At 43.4% G+C, this 21,069-nt stretch overlaps 1 protein-coding gene across 7 annotated transcripts in view; it reads right to left on the bottom strand.

Annotated features, from left to right (window-relative positions):
* Positions 1-21,069, bottom strand: part of LOC127072758 (serine/threonine-protein phosphatase 4 regulatory subunit 1-like) — a 113,261-nt gene that overhangs the window by 62,649 nt on the left and 29,543 nt on the right. The window contains exon 1 of one of the 7 annotated variants that reach the window (XM_051013448.1): positions 6,692-8,059. The exons of the other annotated variants lie outside the window; for them this stretch is intronic. The gene's annotated coding sequence lies outside the window, so the exon portion shown is untranslated. Of the gene's footprint in view, positions 1-6,691; positions 8,060-21,069 lie in introns of those variants that run through there. 7 annotated transcript variants of the gene reach the window in all.

The following is a 21,069-nucleotide window of genomic DNA, read 5'->3' as shown; positions in this document are numbered from 1 at the left end:
TTCTGAATCGCAGCACCATAGCGACCCCTAAATCACGATGGCGTTACGGCTATCGGTACTCTATCTTTCTTGGGGTAGAAGAGAGAGGAGCGGGGGTGTATAACCGTGCGTGCACGCAGTGACGCTTTTTCGTGCGTGCACCGTGTTTATGCGTGAATTTGCGTGCCTGGTACGGGCCTCCGTATCCTCCTCCCCTTTTCTCTTCGTCCACGTCGTCATCGTTGTTGTCATCGTCGCGTAGTCACGCACCAAAACAAACTCGCGTTATCGGGTTCTACGTAAGTAACACCACCCTCTTCGTTATTACTACACTGTAGCTCTGTCCTCCTTTTCTCTTTGTTCGTTCATTTTTTTCCATAAAGAGAATAATCTTCCGATATTCTTTCATTTAGAACAAGAAAAAGTTTCGTTTGAAATCAATGACATTCGGTAACGTATTACCTACGATCTGTTCTCACGACGACGACGATAAGGACGAGGACGACAACGAACGATGTCAGACTCTATGGAAGACGTTGAAGACCGAAGACAAAAAGGGGTGGTTGAGAATCAATTAAACGGCGAGTCACCGGAAGTAAGACATGCACGCTTCCTGGCGCGCATGTCACAACCCATTGTTCCATGACGCGAGACTTCATCTTCTTGACATACGAGCCACCTGCACCTTCGTTGGGTTTCCCTCAGTAGTAGGTACTGCCTTTCGACAATAACTATAACGATGATGATGACGAGGACGAGGACGAGGACGACAACGTCGAAGATGACGACAAGGACGACGCGTCTTTCGTATAATAACGAGAACGAAGGGAAAAGGTTTTTTTCTCGCGAGAGAAGATTCTAATCTCTTACTTCCAAGTTTATCGAAAAAAATGATTGAAGGGGGAAGGAAGATTCGTATATTGAAAAGAAGATGAACAAGTATAAGAAAAAAGGGTAGATAGAGAAAAGAAAGGAAGGCTTATTAAGGGTCGGTACACCCGAAGCGTAACGCGTATACCTTACCTTACCTACGACATGTGGCAGGCGAGTTTTGCTCGCGGATCCGAAATATAATTTTTGACCGCAACAAAACAACTGTCTCGGTTCGCTGACAACGCGGTCTTTCACGGGAAAGACGACACTTTATGGCAGCTGCCGTTAAAAAATTTCTCCTTTAGTACAAAACACATTTTTATATTGACGTAGCGCATCATACTTTCTCACTGTTTCATCCTCTCGTACAGAAAATAAAAAAGGAAAAAAAAAGAAAGAGAGAGAGAGAGAGAGAGAAAATGGAGTAGATTTATTTGTCTTTCTATAACGCGAAATACGCTCTATCGCGGCGATAACGTCTCGTTGGTCTTGCTTCTAATAGTATTATAATGAGGGGTCCCTGGTCGTTTCTCAGGCGGAAATAGAATGGTACCGCGAAAGAGTCAACCCCATTCTTCCTCCCTTCTTCCCTTCTTCCCTCTCTCTCTCTCTCTCTCTCTCTTTTTCTCCCTCTCTCACCCTCCCCTATTCTTCTCTCTCTTTTTCTCTTTCGTCCTACGCGCACGTGGAAAACAATGGAACACGAAAGTCGACGATCGAAACGCGTGCGTTACGAGTCAGCTGCGCGAGGACGATTATAGTAGCTACGGGAGCCAAATACGTTCCGCCCACTCGACAATGTTGCGCGCTTCGTTTATGCCGCTTTCATGCGCCACCGTTCGCTCGCACCGTCGCTAATGCAATTTCCCTATATATGTGTGACTCTATTTCACCCTTTCTACGTATATGTGAACTTGTTTGTGCACGACAAGTAAGAAGAAGTCGGGACACATGTGTTGATACTGATTTATCTTTCTTTCTTTCTATCTTCTTTTTTTCTTTCTTTCTTTCTTTCTTTTATTCATTCATTCATTCATTCATTTACTTATTTGTTTAAAACATACGAATACGTCATAATAGAAATGAAGCTTATGTTGGTACGATAAATTACTCGAGATCGATAAGAAAAATAAGAAAGATGTTCGTTTTTGCCTAGTGAAAAATTCTATGCATATGTGAGTGTACGACAGAGAATTTTCTTATAGAATATCTAAAAATCATTTTCTTCTTCTTTTATTTTTTTGTTAAATATTTCTTATATCGATGAATTTGGATTATTTCACGAAGATGAACTTTCAAAGAATATGTCGACCGTGTGATTTGGTTTTAATGCTATAAAATGTCAACATATCGAGAGACACGATAGAGAAAGGGTAATTAAAGGTTTGGTGGAAGTGGTAATAGAATTCGATCTATGGCCGATATTGCTCGGTAGCAATCAAGAGAAAACCAGAATAGAGAGAGAAAGAGGGAGAGAGAGAAACGATGACCGTTCGATGGCAGATTCCAATATTTTAGACGCAATCGCCGCGTGCTAATTTACTTTCGCAACATCGACTTTTTCGCGGGATTTGCCATCAATCTCCATTACAGCTTCCGACAGCCATCGTTCGCTCTACGGACACACCCCTTTCGCAATTTGCTCATAAGCACGTAATATCGTTACATCCTATTTCTCTTTCTTTTCTAACCCGCACGCGGGATTTTAAATATCCCGCCAAATAATCGTGAAATCTTTCTTACCATTAAAACATCAAATACAAACATATATAAGTAACCATATACCTTTACAAAAAGAAAAAGTGAAAAAACAAAAACACGTTAAGTACGGAATGCAAGCGCGTATAATATAGACACATGTATAGAGAAGCATGGTACCCTTTAAAAATAGCTCGGGATGAAAATGAAAATCAATATAAACTCGTGCCAAAGTGGCCGTGCGAGTTTTCTTTTAAGCCCTCGACGAGTCTAAACAGGCTATGCGGGCAGGTATATGCGGAGCTATTATTTCGATGACGACGCTCCTACGAGATGTAACGTTAACGGTGGCCATGCAATTTTTCTTTATCCGTGGGAAGAGTATCGGAGTACAGAGAAAGGCTTACGATTACAGGAAACTGCAAATAATATGACAAAAATCGCGAAGTGGCAAAACTCGTGAATAATCGCGAACACTTGCAAGACAACTAGGTGATTCGCTATTTTTCAATCTACATTCAATCAGCATCTCTCTATGAAATTCATCGCGTTATTGTTTCGTTAACGAGCTTTGCTCTTCTTCTTCCGCAGAAATGATTTTCGCGAGGGAGTCGAGTTTTCTCGTTGACCGATTCATCAAAATAAGAACGTTATCGATCGTTTTTTCCCTGCTTGTTTCGCGCCAGCAAACAAGACTGTTTCCCAACGACTCTTTCTTTTTTTTGTATTTTTTATTATTTTTTTTTTTTTTGAACCGACCTCCAATATCCTCGATAGTATCGTTTTATACAAAGCAAAAAAAGAAAAACAAATTTGATCTTTCCGAGCTTGCATTACTCTACGGCAATTTTAAGGTTGAGATTAGTTAGAAATTGATGCGTCTAAATATCATATATATCAAAGAGAAATCACGAATGCATATATTTCGGAAAGATTTATTCGAAGCCGAAAAACGAGGTACGGTTAATACAAGACTGTGCCGATCGATGAACGAGCGGGAGTTTCTTCGGAAAAAAAAAAAAAAAAGAAAAACTCAAGGTCGAAGGCCAATGGAAAGCGATCGATATACGAAAGAGAAAGAAAGAGAAAGAGAGAAAGAAGGAAATGGAAAGAGAGAGGTAAGAGAAAGAGCCGATTTGTACGAAAGGAGAAAAAAAAAGAGTAAAGATTAGTAAAAAGATTGCAAAAATGTAGGAAATGTAAGTAAGATATTAGTTACGCGTGGTTTCTTCTCACGTGTACTCGCATCCATGCCGCCATCTTAACTCTCCACCATGCGACTCCACGACCCCTCCCACAGTCAGCAGACCGGCATGAGCATTCTTCCAATCTTCGATCAGAAACGAATGCGTACGAACGAATGCAAGATTTCTTGTCGTCCTTTGACACATTTCGTCGTGTCAATTTTAAACGTGTTTTGTCGATATATGACTTATTTAATTAGTTACATACGTAGTTATAAAAATTTTTGTCGGAATAAAAGTTGCAAAAATTCTATGTAAGTAAGTAAGTACCTACATATGTATGCGTGTATTTATGTATATATGTATGTATGTATATATGTATGTATGTGTGTATGTATGTATGTAAGTACGTTCGTCTGTCGTTCACGTTCAGATCACTCGCATTAACCTACGACGTAGGTATGTAATTTGTAACACGCGAGAATATCGTCACGCGAAAGTCGAGACGAGCTACGCATTAACTCGTAACTCGTACTTACCTGCAAGTAATTCTTATTTACGCGATCGAACAATAGGAGAAAGCAAGGTAATCGATCGCGCAGCGATTTTTGCTAATCTCTTAAAGAATCCACGAAACAACAGATTGAGAGAGAAAGAGAGAGAAAGAGAAAGAGCGAAAGAACAGAGACAGAAAAAGAGAGAGGAGAAGAAAGAGAGAGAAAGAGAAAGAAAGAGAGAGAGAGATGAGATGCGGAAGCGTGCGAAAATCAGACGATTCGCCAGAAAGAATTATGGCTTGTTGCGAAACGTTGCAACGTCTCCAATATCATCGTCGCTGATTCAGTTTCGCAGCAAAAGCGAGCGTGAGTCACGCGATTCTTAAAAGCATGCTTGATTCTGCGAGTATCGGTCGATTCTCTCTCTCTCTCTCTCTCTCTTTCTCTCGTCACACAGTGTCCACGTGTTTTCACGAGTTCGAAATCTCGTTGCAGAAGAATTACTCGTAGTCTCGCAAAGACTAAGAGAACTGGTCGTTCTTCGAAGTTACGTCCTTGACTGATGGAGGTCGCCGACTCGGAAAGGTCGTTTCACCTTGGCGAACACAGCGACGACGATCGATGGGAACGACCGCAAAGAAGAGAGAAGGTGTTCTTGATTAAACGTATCATATATACATAACTAATTCGAGAACATTGGAAATACTTCTTTTTTCTTAAATTTTTCATCGAACAAGGAGAGGAAGAAATTCCGTTTGTTGGTTTCGAGAAACGTAATCCGACGATGACATTTTTACGAAGTGTCTCACGAGAAGTAAGTAGAAGCGCGACAGTTGGGTTGTCGTCGCGTCTCGTCGTTGTAACTGCTGACTGTGATGGCGTTAGAAGCGGGTGATTCGTGCTAACGAAAATAGAGGCGCCGCTTCGGTAGCCCCTGTCCGAAGCCGCCAGCCTTATCCGCCTTATCGCTCGCCATTACGTAAGCCATCGCGTCGCCCACGTCGTCGTAGTCGTCGTTGACTTTCGCGGAAGGGGCTTCGCGAACGAACGAACGAACGAACGAACGAACGAACGAACAAGCAAGAAAGAGAGAAAGAGAGAAAGAGAGAGAGAGAGCCGTGTATTCGTGACGTACTTCGTATTTCGAGCAAAACCTCTTTCCTCGTGACGAAAGAGCCACTCGCGAGTAGACGTCGAGTTATTTTGTGGCGCTTCCTCTCTCTCTCTCCCTCTTCTTTTCCCGGTAGAAGAGAAGCACACGCTCTCCTTCGCTCTTATTTACTGCGCAAATTCGAGAATCAAAGCAGTACGTTGTCGGACGATCTTTTCCGTCTTTAAATTTCACCTTCGAGTGCTTTCCGACGAAACAACGCGTTGGAGAAGCAGCAATAATGTCCGTAGAATTTAAATGGATTCACAACGCGCTCTCGAAATCTCGAGACCGCTATCCCTTTGGAAACGATCGAGAGAGGTTAGGGGAGAGCGAGTCCCTTACTCGAGAATTTATCTAGGAATATCTCAAATATGTGGGATAGAATATATTGATTCTCGAGTTATGGATATGGCTGGACGGTTAACGAGGGCGATTCCATGAGAACGACGTGGACGCTTTGAGATGATTTAATTTCCGTCAAATGAACCATAAAAAATGTTTCGCTCTGGAAACGTTCTCAGCGAAACGAAAGGAGCGTCTTCTTGGAATATCAAGACGAAGACGGAAAAGATTACGAATGTGTCAAGAGAAACAGAAAGAGAGAGAGAGAGAGAGAGAGAAAGAGAGAGAGAGAGAAAGAGTAAGAAAGACAGAGAATGAGACAAAGTGAGAAAGATAGAGAAAGAGAGAGAGAACGAGCGGTCGATCGGCGCCAACGTCGAGTCGGCGCGACTTATCGCCGGCCAATAAACGCCACGCGCTGTGTACACACGGGAGAACGCGTAAAGAACACAAAGAACTAACTCGATTGGTTCGTCCGATTGAGACTCGAGTGATTCTCGATATAATTCTACTTAAAAAGCAAGTTTAATGGAGAAACGAGATAATGGGTAAAACGATTCACGTATCTGTCCGATGGTTCCACCGAATATACGTCTTCTCGATCGCAAAGGTGTCCCGTAATAATCACGACGTTTTTCGCGGGCCGATCTAATCGCTGACGCGTCGCGATTATTTCGATCAAAGCAAATGTCTCGTAGACGCTTTTCATTTCTTTCTTTCTTTCTTTCTTTCTTCTTTTTTCTTCATTTCTTCATTTTTCCTTCCTCCACCTTCAAAGCAGAGATACGCTCAATAACAGGAGCTACTTTCGAAAAGAAGAGTCGATCCTGTTGTATGTAATGAGAGCTTGACGTTGCGTCTTACGTTCCGAGCGATAATAATTATAGTAATAATGGATTTTTAGAATCGGAGAGAAACGAATATGATAGGAGGACGGCTCGTAAGCTCGTTCCCGTTCGCCTTACCTTGCCTTTTACGTTGACTTTCCCACGTTCCACCACCTGGTCGTTGTCGCAACGTTCTCCGCGGCATATCTTTCTCTCTGTCTCTGTCTGTCTCTCTCTCTCTCTCTCTCTCTCTCTCTTTCTCTTCCTCTATTTCTCTCTTACTCTCGTTTCCACGCACTCCTCCTCTCTCGTACGACTTTTCCACGCGGGTTATCATCGCGTAGCCCCCTTCGCGCCACCCTCGTGTCACGTCTTCTCTTCATCCGGCACAGTCACTTTTCCCATCGTCCCGTCTCGTACGTGTATAGATTTGATATACAAATATTATCGAGAATACAGTAGATACATTGTATTTCGAACGTCGTATTTTCGAAATCCAGAGACGATCAAATCCATATGAGAAAGAATAGGAGACACCACTTAGCGATCGATCGATCATCGAGAGGAGACAACGCGAACGCATCTCGACGTCGATGATGATACTCGGCGATTGTCGTCGATTCTCGCGGGCGCAGCACGCTTCTTTTCGCACTTCCGCCGATCGTCACGCTTCCTGGCGAGCGTGTAAGCAAACAGGCGAGTATCGCTCGCGCGTCCGCCTGCCGTCTTCTTTACCTTTTCTTTTCCTTCTATTTCTTTCCAACAAACAATGTTCATATCGTGCGTATATTTTTCTACGTATTTTTTTCTTCGTTTGCGAATAACAAAGTTCGTGTAAAAATGAGATAAAAAAAAAGATAAAGATATATATATATATATATGTACGCACAGAGAGGAAGAAAAAAGAGAGATAAAGATAGAGAAAACACGCTTTCACGTTCGCCGTTCTCTTAGCGCGAGAATTCTTCGGCGCGTGCTCGCACGCGCACGCGTGCGGGCTCTCTCGTACTTGTCCGCGACTTGCTTCTGCGCACGCGAAGAGACGCAGTTCTGAGCCGACGACGGTGGCAGCACGGTTGTGCTCGCACGAGAGAGCGCGCGCTTCTACGCACACACTGGGTGGCCCGGTGGGTTAGCGCGCGGCGCAGTTAAAATGGCCGCGTATGTGTTCCCCTCCCCTCTCTTCTATCTCTCACATTCTATCTGTCTATCTTTCTTTCTTTCGTTCAGAGAGGAGATCGTTCCTATCCTTAGCGTATATCACACAAGTGACGACGATGACGACAACGACGACGACGACGACGACGACGACGATGAATACCGAGAAAAACACTCGCGCGATATAGATAACGTAAGAATTAAACGTTGAGAAAATATATATAGTTGAAAAAATAATACGAGATATAGTGCACAAACGAGACGACGATGACACGATGCGTTCGTTTGAGAGCACGATGAAAGAGGAGCCACGCGCGCGAGGATTCGCGCGAGACTGTGCGCTCGTCGCAAATTCTCCGGCGCGTCGACGGTCGGATAGTGAAACGCATTTGTATATGTGTAGTAGTTTAGTATTAGTATTAGTATTAGTATTAGTAGTAGTAGTAGTAGTAGTAGTAGTAGTAGTAGTAGTAGTAGTAACAACAGTAGTAGTAGTAGAGTAGTAGTACAGTAGTGTAGTATAATAGTAGTAGTAGTGTAGTAGTAATAGCAGTAGTAGTAGTAGTAAGTAGTAGTACTAGTAGTAGGGTAGTAGTAGTAATAGTAATAGTAGTGTAGTAGTAGTAGTAGTAGTAGTAGTAGTAGTAGTAGTAGTAGTAGTAGTAGTAGTAGTAATGTAGTAAAGTAGTAATGTAGTAAAGTAGTAATGTAGTAGTAGGAGGAGGTGTATATCTGTGCGTATATTACGAAAAGAGAGCGAAAGAAAGAGAAAGAGAGAGAGAGAGAGAGAGAGAGAGAGAGAGAGAGAGAGAGAGAGAGAAACGAGGAAACGCGAGAGCGCCGCAACTCGCAGCGCCGGCTGCCGGCCATCGTAACGACTAGCAGGGTAAATAGCTCTGTTCTCTGAGTGGGGGTAGAAAGAGAGAGATGGGGAGAGAAAGAGAGAGAGAGAGAGAGAGAGAGAAAGATAGAGGCAGACAGAGAGAGAAAGAGAGATCTCGAGAGTGCGTCGGGCCAAGTGCGCCAAGAGTGTCGTCACATCCGGTATTCGGGGTGGCGCTGCCCGACGCGCCCCCGCCCGACCCCGCCTCACCCCCTTATCCATCTCACCCTCTTTACGCTTTCTCTCTATCCTTTGCTTTGTGCGTTTGCGTGCGCGCGATAAATGCGGGCACACACGGGCTTTCAACGTTCGCGTGTTACGCTCGAGTAGGGTGCGGGAAGGGGAGTAGCGTACTACTACGTACGACGTAAGTCGATTCGAGTTGGGGCTCTCCCATGCCCGCGGAAAATTCTATCTCTTTCGCTCTCTCCTTCTCTTTCTTTCTTACTCCGTTATGAATGCCGGTATATAGATACGTTTTACGTCGTCACACTCCACGATATTCTCCACGGTCTTTCGCTTTGCAGAAGGAAATAAATATACCCGGTACCAGAGAAAATTGATTCTACGATATTAAAAGAAAAATCGTTATTCGATAGAAATGATTGGATAGTAGTAATTTTTAAACCTATTTTCATCGATGCCCCATTGATATTATTTATAAGCTTAGAGACGTTATAATATCGAGTTTCGATCAAATTTTTCCAAAGGTGTACGATGAATCTTTTGTTTAACAATTTGAAAGAATTTATTCGCCGTTGATAAAGATAACGAAATAAGAGAACTATTCATTCAGCAGATCTACCGAACCAATATTTCTCTACCATTTAATCTTTGGCCGATGATTCCTCGTATTCGAGGAATACGTATCCGTAATATCATTTCGTAACGCTCATCCGTTCCAAATGAAAAATCATCATCGAGAATGTATTACTTGAGCGAAGTTTCTCGTACTTCTTATATTATTGTTAGCGATGAACGACCTCGGGGCGCATAGGTTTCTACGCGTATCTACGTAGATCGGTCACGTGAGACGTGACGTCGAGGATAGCGCTCGACTGCTCACATGTTGATGGACGTCACGCGCTTGCTCGCTCTTCCTCCTCGTCGTCGACTCCTCGTCACGCGCTCCGCTCCGCTTTTCCTCCGGAACTTGATACGCGTCCGATCACCGTATACGTGTTGAAAGCATAGCTGAGCGGATTCGATATCTATGTATGCTATGACTTCAGAAATGTATGGGTTTGAACGGCGAGACGGAAAAAGGAGAGGGGGTGGAGAGGGATAGACAACGTACGACGTAGGTACGTCAGGAATCGTTTCCATGATCAGAGATATATAGAAGATCTATCGATCGTGTTAAAAATTAGAAGTGAATGAATTAATAAAAGGTCGTCGGTGAAGCATCAAAAAAAGAAAAAAAGAAAAATAGAGGAATTAAAAGAGGGAGAAGGGGGAGGAGAAGAGGGAAGAAGAAGAAGAAGAAGGAGGAGGAGGAGGAAGAGGAGGACGTTGTGGACGACGCTTGCACGTTGCAACTTTCGCGTAAACACGCTTTCGGATTACTTCCCGGCTAACGCTATCGGGGGAATTATCAATTAGAATTAATTAGCAATTAAGCCAGCCGACGGGGCCAACTTGCCGTGAGTTAGTTCGTGGACTGTACGAAGAAGAGAGGGACGTAGAACGACTACTCTAGAGAGAAAGAGAGAAAGAGAGAGAGAGAGAGAGAGAGAGAGAGAGAGAGAGAGAGAAGGGAGTCGACGACTTGGATCTACCCAGACGGATTTTCATTTGACTAGATTTCGTTGGCCCAGAGCAAGAGAGAAAGAGAGAGGGGGGGGGGGCTGCGCGGCACGAATAAACCGTACAATAATCTCGAGAAATTCTCTCACGGTTACTCTCCGTCGTCGCGCGTCCCTTTAATTTCAGAAATCCCGGATTACCGGCGACGAAATCGTCTCGATGAAAAAAGAAAGAGGAAGAGAGGAAAGAGGAGAAGGAGAAGGACGAGAAAGAAGAGGAGCAGGAGCAAGAGGAAGAGAATGAACAGAGGAAGAAAGAAAAAAATGGATGGACGAGAGTTAAAAGAAGAAAAAAAAAAACGAAGAAAAAAAAAAGAAAAAACCTAGAAATAGAGAATGAAGAAGATTCTTTGACGACTAGATCACCGCGTTCGAGTCTTCCGTGGAAACATACCCCTCTCTACGTGTCATTTGGTATTCATCGCGTATCATAATTTCTCACGGTGTAAAAAGAACCGGTTTGTTCTCCGGTACGTATCGCGAATGTGACTCACGAATTTTCTCAAGAAGATTCCATTCCTCGTATTTCTGCCGTAGGAATCTATTTCTTTTTCCCTTTTTTTTTCTGTTCTTTTTTCTTCTTCTTCTTCTTCCTTTTTTTGTCGTTCAAAAGCCCCGCTACGTATATTACGTACGAACGTTAAGTTAACTGCGCGAATGCGTATCCTTACTTAGAGACTAGAGGAAAGAAGATGCGGTGCATAAGCGCAAAAAAAGAGAGGAACTACGTTTACTACGCGTTTACCGGTGATTCACGTGTTTCTTTCGCGCGAATGAAATGTTATTTAGACGACGCAACAAAAAGTCAAGTCAACACAGCGGTGCCGCCAACGGAATTTTCTTAGAAGTAAGGCGTATCGCAATCTTTTCTGAATCGCTTTATAAAAGAAGTGTAGAAGATATGATAACGTCGCTGACGCAGTCCGGTAATAATCCTTATCGGCGGGCGAGAAATGTTACGCGATGACGTCGATGATCTTGCGCGATCCTTTCTTCACGAAAATATCGAGCGGCTTCTCCTTTCGATTAATTTATAGAACCATTTATGGATTTCGACTTTTGTTGAATTTTATATGGGTGTTATTAATCGACGATTTATTAATATTCCTCGGGCAAATCGAAAATTGCTTGGATTGCGGAACAAATATGAGAGAAAAAGTTATATATGTATATATATAACTTTATATATACATACATACATATCCATATACATATATGTACAAACGAGAGGAAGAGAGAGAGAGAGAGAGAGAGAAACAAAGAGAGAGTATGGAGGGCAACCGAGTCGTTGCCGATCGAGAACGGAAAGGGAGAGAGTATTTTTAGCGGTTACACATTGTTGTTGACTGCTTCTGGCGACATTGAACCGCGCGGACTCGCGAGACTGGCCTCTCTATAGTATAACGCAATGCCGAATAACGCGCGTTGGCACGCCTGTACGCGAGCGTTCGATCAGAATTCACAATAGGAATACGGCTACGTTTGAAAACGTAGTAATACATACTACATTCGAGGAAAATCCGCGTGTTCTAGACAATAGAGTTTAAGTTCCGATCGCATTTGTACGTACTCATTAACAATGTAACAATGTAAAAACTTTACAATCGTATTTTGCGTGTTCGTGACGTCTAGATTGACCCGAGGCTGCACGGTTCATAGTATGGGGAATCGGGTCGCGGCCGTTTTCTTAGATAAGAAAAATTCATTGAGAAGGAAGAGCCGCGACGAGGACGGTTCGGAATCAAATGTACGGCACGCGTGAACGCCGAGATATCTCGCCTAATGTTCTCTCTTTCTCTCTCTTTCTTTCTCTCTCTCTCTCTCTCTCTCTCTCTGCTCTCGGTTCTTCTCGCGCATGATCGCTTTTGGAAAGCTTTCAAAGACAATATCTATGTATACCGAAAATGTCAAAGCGTCACAATGGCAAACAATCAATAGGGAAACAGTATATTTCGGTGTGGAGTTAATTGAACCTTCGATTATATTATTACACAAGTCACAGTGTTAATCAATTTGTCAAGTAACTTCTAAATACAGGAAGTAGAGGTAGAGGTAGAGGTAAAAAGAGAGAGAGAGAGAGAGAGAGAGAGAGAAAGAGAGCCAATAAAAAAGAAACAAAATAAAAACGATGTCCCTGTATTCCTTTGTAAAAAAAAAAAGAGGAAAGAAAAAAAATCGTCCAATACTCGTAACGCATCGAGTACATATCTGCGTATAAGCAAAAAAAAAAAGATAAAAGGAAGAAAAAATTGTACCCCTTCTGCCGGCGCCCACATCGGCCTGCCAACCAACCAGCCTAGTTTCTCCCGTCTTTTTAATCCCTGGTACTAACTTGCACACATCGACGAATGTGTGCCATGAACGGTAAGAGAGGAATGAAGAGAGGGAATAATACGACGAGAGTCCCGTCGAATAAGGGAAGAATGCTGATAGGTGATAGAGAAAGAGAGATAGAAATAGAGAATACGATATCCGAATCTCTATCGTTGGTATATAGAAGAGTAGAGTATGCGTACATGTGCGTATATGTGGGCGTATGAGCGCGCGTGCTCGAGTATGTGTATACGTGTGTGTATTTGAAAAAGAGAGAGAGAGAGAGAGAGAGAGAGAGAGAGAGAGAGAGAGAGAGAGAAGTGTGCGAGGGAGAGGAAACTGGTCGATGCGTTCTGAATGACGCAGACGCCCACGCATATTGACGCACGCACGTTCATCCTCATCGTCGACGTTGTCCTCGTCATCGGACAAGCATTCTGAAATTACCGTCTATGACCTGGCTCCCAAGCGAGCTAGATCGTTCACCGAAAGCGTCTCGTACAACGAAAATGAATCGGACGATGAATCGTGACGTAAAACGTTTTGTGCCGTCGATACCAGACGATAAAGACGACCATCTACGAATTATTCTCTACCGTAGAGAACATCGATCGATTCTTAATTAATCTCTTTACCATACCGATCATTACTCACTTTTTCTTCGTAAGAAACGCCTGACGTATCTCATAAGATTGAGACTTACCTGTAACAAAAATAAGAAAAAGAAAAAAATAAAAAAAAAAATAATAAAAAAATAAAAGAAAGAAAGAAACTGGAATAAAAGGGATATTTAGTCAGAAGTTCTTTGAAAATTAAGATATTCTATTTAAAATGATTCATTTCTATCGGAAGGAGTAGGTATATCGAGAAATCATATAACAACGCGTCGTCTCTTATTATAAATCGAATCGTTGAGAAAAAGATTTGAAGGGGACACAATAGAGGGACGCGCATGTAAATTTTTCCCGACAGTCGAACAAGTATGGAGTTGCTCGGGGTCAAACAAAAACAGCGGCCCGCACCTGGATGAACGAAATCATTTGAAACAATGACTTGCAACAACACCAACGATTGTGTGTATGTGTCTCTCTTTCTCTTTCTCTTGCTCTCTCTCTCTCTCTCTCTCTCTCTCTTTCTCTTTCTCTGTCTATCTCTCTCTTACTCTTTCTTTCACATACATATACATATTCACCGCGCGTGCGCGTGATAAAGGCAAAGGAAAGAAGATTTTCGGCCGTTATTAATAACGATCTATTTATAACGCTCGTTCTTTTTTACATCGGCCGGCTTTTATTTGCGGAAGGTCGATTTGGCAGCGAACACTTTTGGCAGCGTTATCGAGAGAGAGAGAGAGAGAGAGAAAGAAAGAAAGAAAGAAAGAGAGAGAGAGAGAGAGAGAACGAGGAGGGGAACAGCGCCAGCGTATCGCGAATAGGACAATGATCTCTCGAAGGCAAGCCTGCTGGCTGTTAAGCTACACCCGATGATCCTTTGCATCGATCGGCACAAAAGCAGGAGGATAAGAGTAGAGGTGCAGCACCACCGTTGCCGATGCACCGTGGCGCACCACCTGGACCCTGAGATTGATCTTCGCCTTCTGTGCTCATCCTCTCTTTCTCTGTTTCTATCCCCACTTCCCTCCATTGAGTCCCGACGTTTTTCCCTCCAGCTTTCTCGAACAGCGCGTTTATATATCTGTGCAATATAACCCTTCGAGAACGCATCTGCCACCTTGTGCCGCGTGCTCGGCTCGTGCCACGAAGAACTCGATAATCTCTTAGCCATCGATGTTTCGAAGAGTCGATTACCACTCCTCCTCGTTCAATTCGAACCGATCTAGCCATGTTCTCAACGCAATTTAATCTAATATGCATGAATGAAATAACTGAAAAGCGATTAGATACGCGTCCTACGAGATATTTCGTTGTCGATATTCTTTAGAAATGATTCGAAGAAAAAACAAAAAAAAAAAAAAGGAAGGGAAAGGAAGGGAGTCGTCTACTCGACAGGTGATACGACTTCGATGCTACGAAGAGATTATCTTCGACTCGAATACGACTTCTTTTTGTTTGGAAAAGGATTTTTGCGATGTACTCAGTGTCGGTCGAATGTCTTTCGGAATGATAGTGAGAAGAGGAAAAGAGTTGGATGTCGAAGGTGTTGGCAAAAAAGAGAAAGAGAGAGAGAGAGAGAGGGAGAGAGCGAAGACACAGCGCGAGAAGAAGCGAGAAAGAAAGAGAAGAGAAGACAGGGAGGCTTAAGCAGGGGGCAGCAGGTGATGCGCCAGGTGGAGGACGACGGCGCGTGCGCCGTTTTGCCCCCCGTCTTCCGGTCACGTGCCCTAGTCCCAACCCCTCGCTTCTAGCCCCCTCTTCGCTCAGTCGAGCCTCGAGTCTCTCTTCTCTTTCTCTCTTTTTCTTCATCCGAAGAGACTGCACCTTCCTCCTTTTTCTCCTTCGATCGATCTACTCGACCTTTCCCCCGAACTTTCTTATCAAATCTGTCTTATTTGTTTATTTTGCCGGCGGCACAAGTTTTCCACGTAATATTTTCCGTAGAGGCGTACGAATACGTTGATTTTTCCACATCCATAGACACACGCGCGCGAATTACTGATGATTCTCTCGAATATTTCGGCGGAAACAGCAGTTGCTAGCGCGACAGCCAAAAAGATTAAAAAGAAAGAAAAAGAGAGAGAGAGAGAGAGAGAGAGAGAGAGAGAGACAGGATAGGGGCAAAAAAAAGGATAAAGTTCCGACGACCGTACGACTGTCTGCACGGTGTCGATTATCTTTTGTATTTATTTGGCAGGGCTTTTATTGCCTCTCCACCACCACCACCACTACCACCACCACCACCTCCTTCTTCTTCTCCTCCTCCTTCTGCTTCTCCTTCTGCTACTCTTTTTTCTCTCTTGTCCTAACGCAATGGTACGAAGGGTGAACGAACAAACAGGAAGTCAGATAACCATCGACCCCTGCGCTCGATGCCTTCGAGAAACGAGTGCTCTCTTTGCAAGATCCCTTCAAAGAGTCACTACGTATGTACATACTACTTACTTCTTCGCGGAAAAATACTCGTGTTGGCGAACACATCGGTAAGCAGAGATCGTTTCCGATAAGCCGATACGCTCGCGATGATCGGTCCCACGATATTTCGACGAGTATTTAGAAAATTAACTTCGACATTAGAGCCGACAAAAGAGAACTAACTACTGAATAAAGCTTTGAAACATCCACGGATACGTACACGCAACCCAGAACACATATACATATTTACCACGCACTCTATTTCGCATTTTCAAAGAGATCACGCGTGGATAGCGTGAAAAGGCTGCACCTACAAATGGATGAATAGCTACGACCGTAGTTTCATAGTAAAGCTTAGAGAGAACGAGAATGTATCTATTATTTTGTTTTCAAAGGGAATCTCTACCTCGCCGTTTGGACCTTTTAATTAATGCGATAGACGAATTATGAGAAACAATTAATTCTACGTTGATCGTGCGAGAGAGAGAGAGAGAGAGAGAGAGAGAGAGAGAGGGAGAAAACAAGAAACAGATTAAAAGAACAATGGAAAATTTAAGAAAGATCTCGATATTTATTATCAGATATCTCTACTACGATAATATTCGAGATATCGGTCCAGATAACGGTATAGACCGCGTGAAAATTCTATATTCGAAAATTCGTGAAACGCTTAGAGAGCGTAGACTGGATTTACCGGATCTACATCGTGCTCCGCGATACAACAGTATCAGATGCCAGGACCTTTTGTGCTTAGCTCGTGTCTAGTCGTTAGTGAAAAAAAATACTCTCCGGTGATAGGAGCTTGGATGATAGCATCAGACGAGTCTGGTGAAAATCCTATTCCCTTCTTCTTAGCCGGCCATTTACGTCATACCGTAACCATGTATATCTTATTATCGTATATCTAATTTTATCAGGCACACGGCGATGTTCGTGGTAATCGTTGAACGAATTGCCGGACAGTTAAAGGGTTCCACATTCTCAGATCTTCTTCGATTAAATAAAAGGGGTTAGAGTAAAAATAATTTGAGTAGTCATCGGTCATCGAACCAAAGAGACAATAAAACGAAGATGAAACAATCGTGTCGAAAACGTCCTCGAAAGAAGCCAGCTCTGTTCTCCTTGTGGTTTCATAAGGAACGTATGTATATCTATGCGTATGCATGCGTATAGATAGGTACATACATTCACGATGTCTGTCTGTCTGTATGTCTGTCTATCTTTCCAGCTGATGGATGGCCACGTGCCACGTGCGTGTCAGCTGCAATACGACGACGAGAACTTGGGCTGTCTTTGGAGGAGCGTGTACGAACGCTTAAAGGAAGCTAACGCAGCGTGGCTGGGCCACCTTCGGCGATATTATCGAAAGAATGGTAGAAAGAGAGAATAAAAAGACGAAAGGAGAAAGGATGAGAATATAGGGTGGATTGAGAGTGGACGGGGGAGGGGAGGAAAAGGAAAGAGAAAAAAAAAGTGATTGCGAACGGAGCTGGAAGGGAACGCGAGCGACTACCTGCGTTCGATTCTTCCTTTCTCAACATCAGAAGAATTTCTTCGGAAGAAATCTTAGATAGTATGCTCTGGCACAATGCCGAGAAATCGCTTAATCGAGAGCAGATGCTACTACACCGCGAATCGAACGAAGAGAAAGGTATCTTAAGAGGGAAGAGGGTAGAGGGAGAGCAGAAGAAGAGTATAGTGTATTCCTTTGGTCCCGTGTCGCGAAAGAAATACATTAATTTCGTCGTGTTTAAAGAGCCAGACAGATGTTCGCCTCGAAAGAAAAGTCGGAAATCGACCGTGTTCTTTCGTCCGTGAACCAGACAAAACTAATTTTTCTATCGCGTCAGCTACACGTCCATTGTTCGGTTCGATGTATCCAGTTATAATCCTACGAACTTGCTCGCGCGATCGTTATCATCCAAAAATCTTAACCGATAAATACCGACCCCAACATCGCTCGACGACTGAATCCGCGTTTGCAAAAGCAATTTAGAAACGAAACCCTGCGGGTATTAACGTCGATTTCAGTATACGGAACGCTAGAAATATCTGCAAGAATCGAAGAAGAATCGTTCGTTTTGTAAAGTAATATCGTTGTTACGCGAAGATACTATTTCAATAATATCTATATCGCGTGCGGGTCGTTCTACGGTCGTCGTTCACAGGAACGTTAATTTATACGTTGTATATATCTTATTCTCTTTTAATCATTTAACACAAATAAATACAAACATTGAAAATGTGTATGCCCTTACAATTAATATTGATCGTAATTTATCTATCGCTCTCTTTCTCTCTCTCTCTCTCTCTCTCTCTTCGAACGTACACATACACGTATGTACGTACCTACGTATATACGAAGAGCCGACGAAGAGCAGCTGTCACTTAAGTCACGAGGTGTCTTACCATTGCGAACGCATCGATACATGCATCGACAATCCGATATCAAGCTGCTGCGAGATGACTAGACGAAAGACAGACACCGTCCAAACGTCTACCCCTATCATCGTCATCGATAATCATAATTGCTACTCTCCTGCATAAAATGGCCAGATGTACTCTAATATATGTCATAGAGAATATTATTGTATTCAACTTTTTATATTCTTTATTTTTTGTTTTCAATTTTAAATAATAACTCTCTAACGTCGAAGACAAGTTAAATCGACGGTATCAATCGATACCGATATGGAGGGATGAAAAGTTGCGAACCATTTCATTCTCTATCTGAATTCATTTCCTTTCGGAATAGAAAAAGCCTTTTTCTTCGTCGCAGCTGTATCAACGATTCGCGATCTATGAGAAAAGAGGAGTAGCAGAGGAATAATGATGCAGGTTGAACTCGTCATCTCGAATTCTATCCTCGTTTGGCAAATATTTCCTTGGAAGTTCTCTCTATCTATCTGTCTTTTTCCCTCTCCCTCTTTCTCAGCGGGACGTACATTCTGTGTTCTTCTTGAGTCGCCGACGAAGAAAAAAAGAAGAAGAGGAAAGAAGAGGAGAAGGAGAAGGAGAAGAAGGAAGAGGAGGAGGAGAAGGAGGTGGAAGGAGATAAAGAGGTTTGGGAAGGAAGGGGAAATCGAAGGAAACACATGTCAGGAAGGCTCGTGCCACGACGATCTAAGCTGTATCTCTGGCTAAGTTGCAGCTGCCCCTGAACCACTGCCGCAAAGCTGGCTCACCAGCATAGGCGGATAGTCGACGATGCCTCGACGATGCCTCGGCAATGTCGATGAACGCACAAACGGCAGAAGGGAGCCGTGTCTCGTCTTGGGCCCACCACCACCAGCGGTCTGCTATGCGGCTGACCCGATAATGGAGCGAGCCGAAAAACGAACCTGACTTTTAATATTCGTGTTGCGCACCTGGAATCGAACTCTGTATCGACAAGAAAAAGAACCAGTGCCTTCTTGTTTCTTCTTTTTTTTTCTTCTCTTTCTTTATTCTTTTCTTTTCCTTTTCTTTCTTTCTTTTCTTTTTCTCTTTCTCTTTCTTTCCCTTTTTTCTTCCTTTGTTAATTAAAAGTTGAATTTATATCTCCTTCGATGATAACTCGATGAAATTTTTAAACAATCTCACCAATATACAAGAAAAGTGATCTTTCCGTTCGACTTAGCATCCAAACTAAAAGTCGGAAATGGAGGATGCATCATACGTGAAAGGGAGCGACAGCTGCTCAAATAACCTAAGGTCCAAAGTCTAAGCAAAGTCGAGAAGCGTGTTCGACGAAGACACTCAAGTTCTTTCTCTCGCTCACGCGAACGGTGCCAAAAGTGGTCGCCAGCTTGGTAGTTAGCGGTGATCATTGTTGTCTATCTTAGAGTGAACGAGGCGAATAACGACGACGATTCTACTGTATAATCAATAGAGAAATTTCAGGAAATTGATTACACGGTAGACATATATTTTAAGCGATGGTCATCGAAAATCAGGTCTCCCTTTGAACGAAAAATCAATTGACGATAGTTCAACGCGACGTTTAAATTGAGAACCTGTGGTGCTGATATATTTTGGCAGCAGGGTGGCGAGCGAGCGAATAAGAGAGAAAGGGAGAGACAGAGAAGAGAGAAAGAGAGAGAAAGATAGAGAGAAAGATAAAGAGGGAGAGGGAGGGAGGGTGGGAGAGAGAGAGACACGGAGAAGAGTGGCACGCCTGGCTGGACAAATTCGATCGTTGTCGAGCGTTTGACGGCTATTGGGCAGAGAGATATATTCAGTTACCAGGCTTAACACGAGCCCCGCGTCGTAACACGATAATTGGTCGCTCCTTCGTCTTCTCCGAAGAACCCACAGAGCTACGAGAGCGGCAAACGACCAACAACGACTTCTCGACTCTTTTGTACCCCCCAGTGACTTTTTCAGCCATTTCGTTGGCTAAACATCGGACATTCACCACTTTGTTCACTGTCCATCGATTCTCTATTTCTCTTTCTCTCTCTCTCTGTGTCTATCTCTTTCTACCTTCTTGACCATCACAGAAAAGTTAATAATAATGATCAGACTCTCGGTGGTCATTAATGAAGAAAAGTTAAGTCGCTCTGAAATATCCCAAGAGGCAGACAAAGCATCGAACGTTTTGTCTTCCTTCCAAATGTCACTTTCGCGAGTTATTTTGTCCTCGAGGCTTCTCATGTTCTTTCCTTAAGAAGAATAACTCTTTCTCTGTCTCTGTCTCTTAAACACGATACTCGCACTTACTAGCAGGGTCCAACGTCATTTCCTATTGGTGGCTAAAGGCTTGAGAGGAAAAGCGATGGCAAGGGAGAAGATGGAAGAAGACGAAGACGAAGACGAAGACGAAGACGAAGACGAAGACGAAGACGAAGACGAAGTAGAAGAAGAAGAAGAAGAGTAGGAAGGAACACTTAACCATCGTCACGTCTAATGCGCGTCAAAAGGTTGCCGCCGCCGTTGTCGTCCTCATCTTCGTTGTCTTCATCTTCGTCGTCATCATCGTCGTCGTCGTCGTCGTCGTCGTCAGTTTTCTCCCACCGACACCCGCCAGTTATTTAACGTTGTCCCATCCAATGAAGATGCCACTGACGAGATAACCGCTGAAAAATATCGGCTTCGACGACTTCGAAGGGTCTACTCCTTCGTACGACAATACGACAGAACGAGAAGAGTAGAGAATTTTCGTATATCCTTTGGTCTCTCGCGAATAGGGGAGAACAAATGGAAAAGGAAGAAAAAGGAAACCGGCGAAGGGATTAAAAGGATCGCCGAAGGGGTGTTACTAAAGATGGCTTGACGTTTCGACCACCCCTCACGCGTTTAAACCGAGACGCCCATCTGCTTGCATGCTCTCCATCATTCTCTCTCTCT

Source organism: Vespula vulgaris, chromosome 2, assembly GCF_905475345.1.
Source record: "Vespula vulgaris chromosome 2, iyVesVulg1.1, whole genome shotgun sequence".
In the NCBI taxonomy this organism is placed as follows: Eukaryota; Metazoa; Arthropoda; class Insecta; order Hymenoptera; family Vespidae; genus Vespula; species Vespula vulgaris.
Note: the sequence above shows the minus strand (reverse complement) of the source record. Positions and strands in the feature narration are given on the sequence as shown.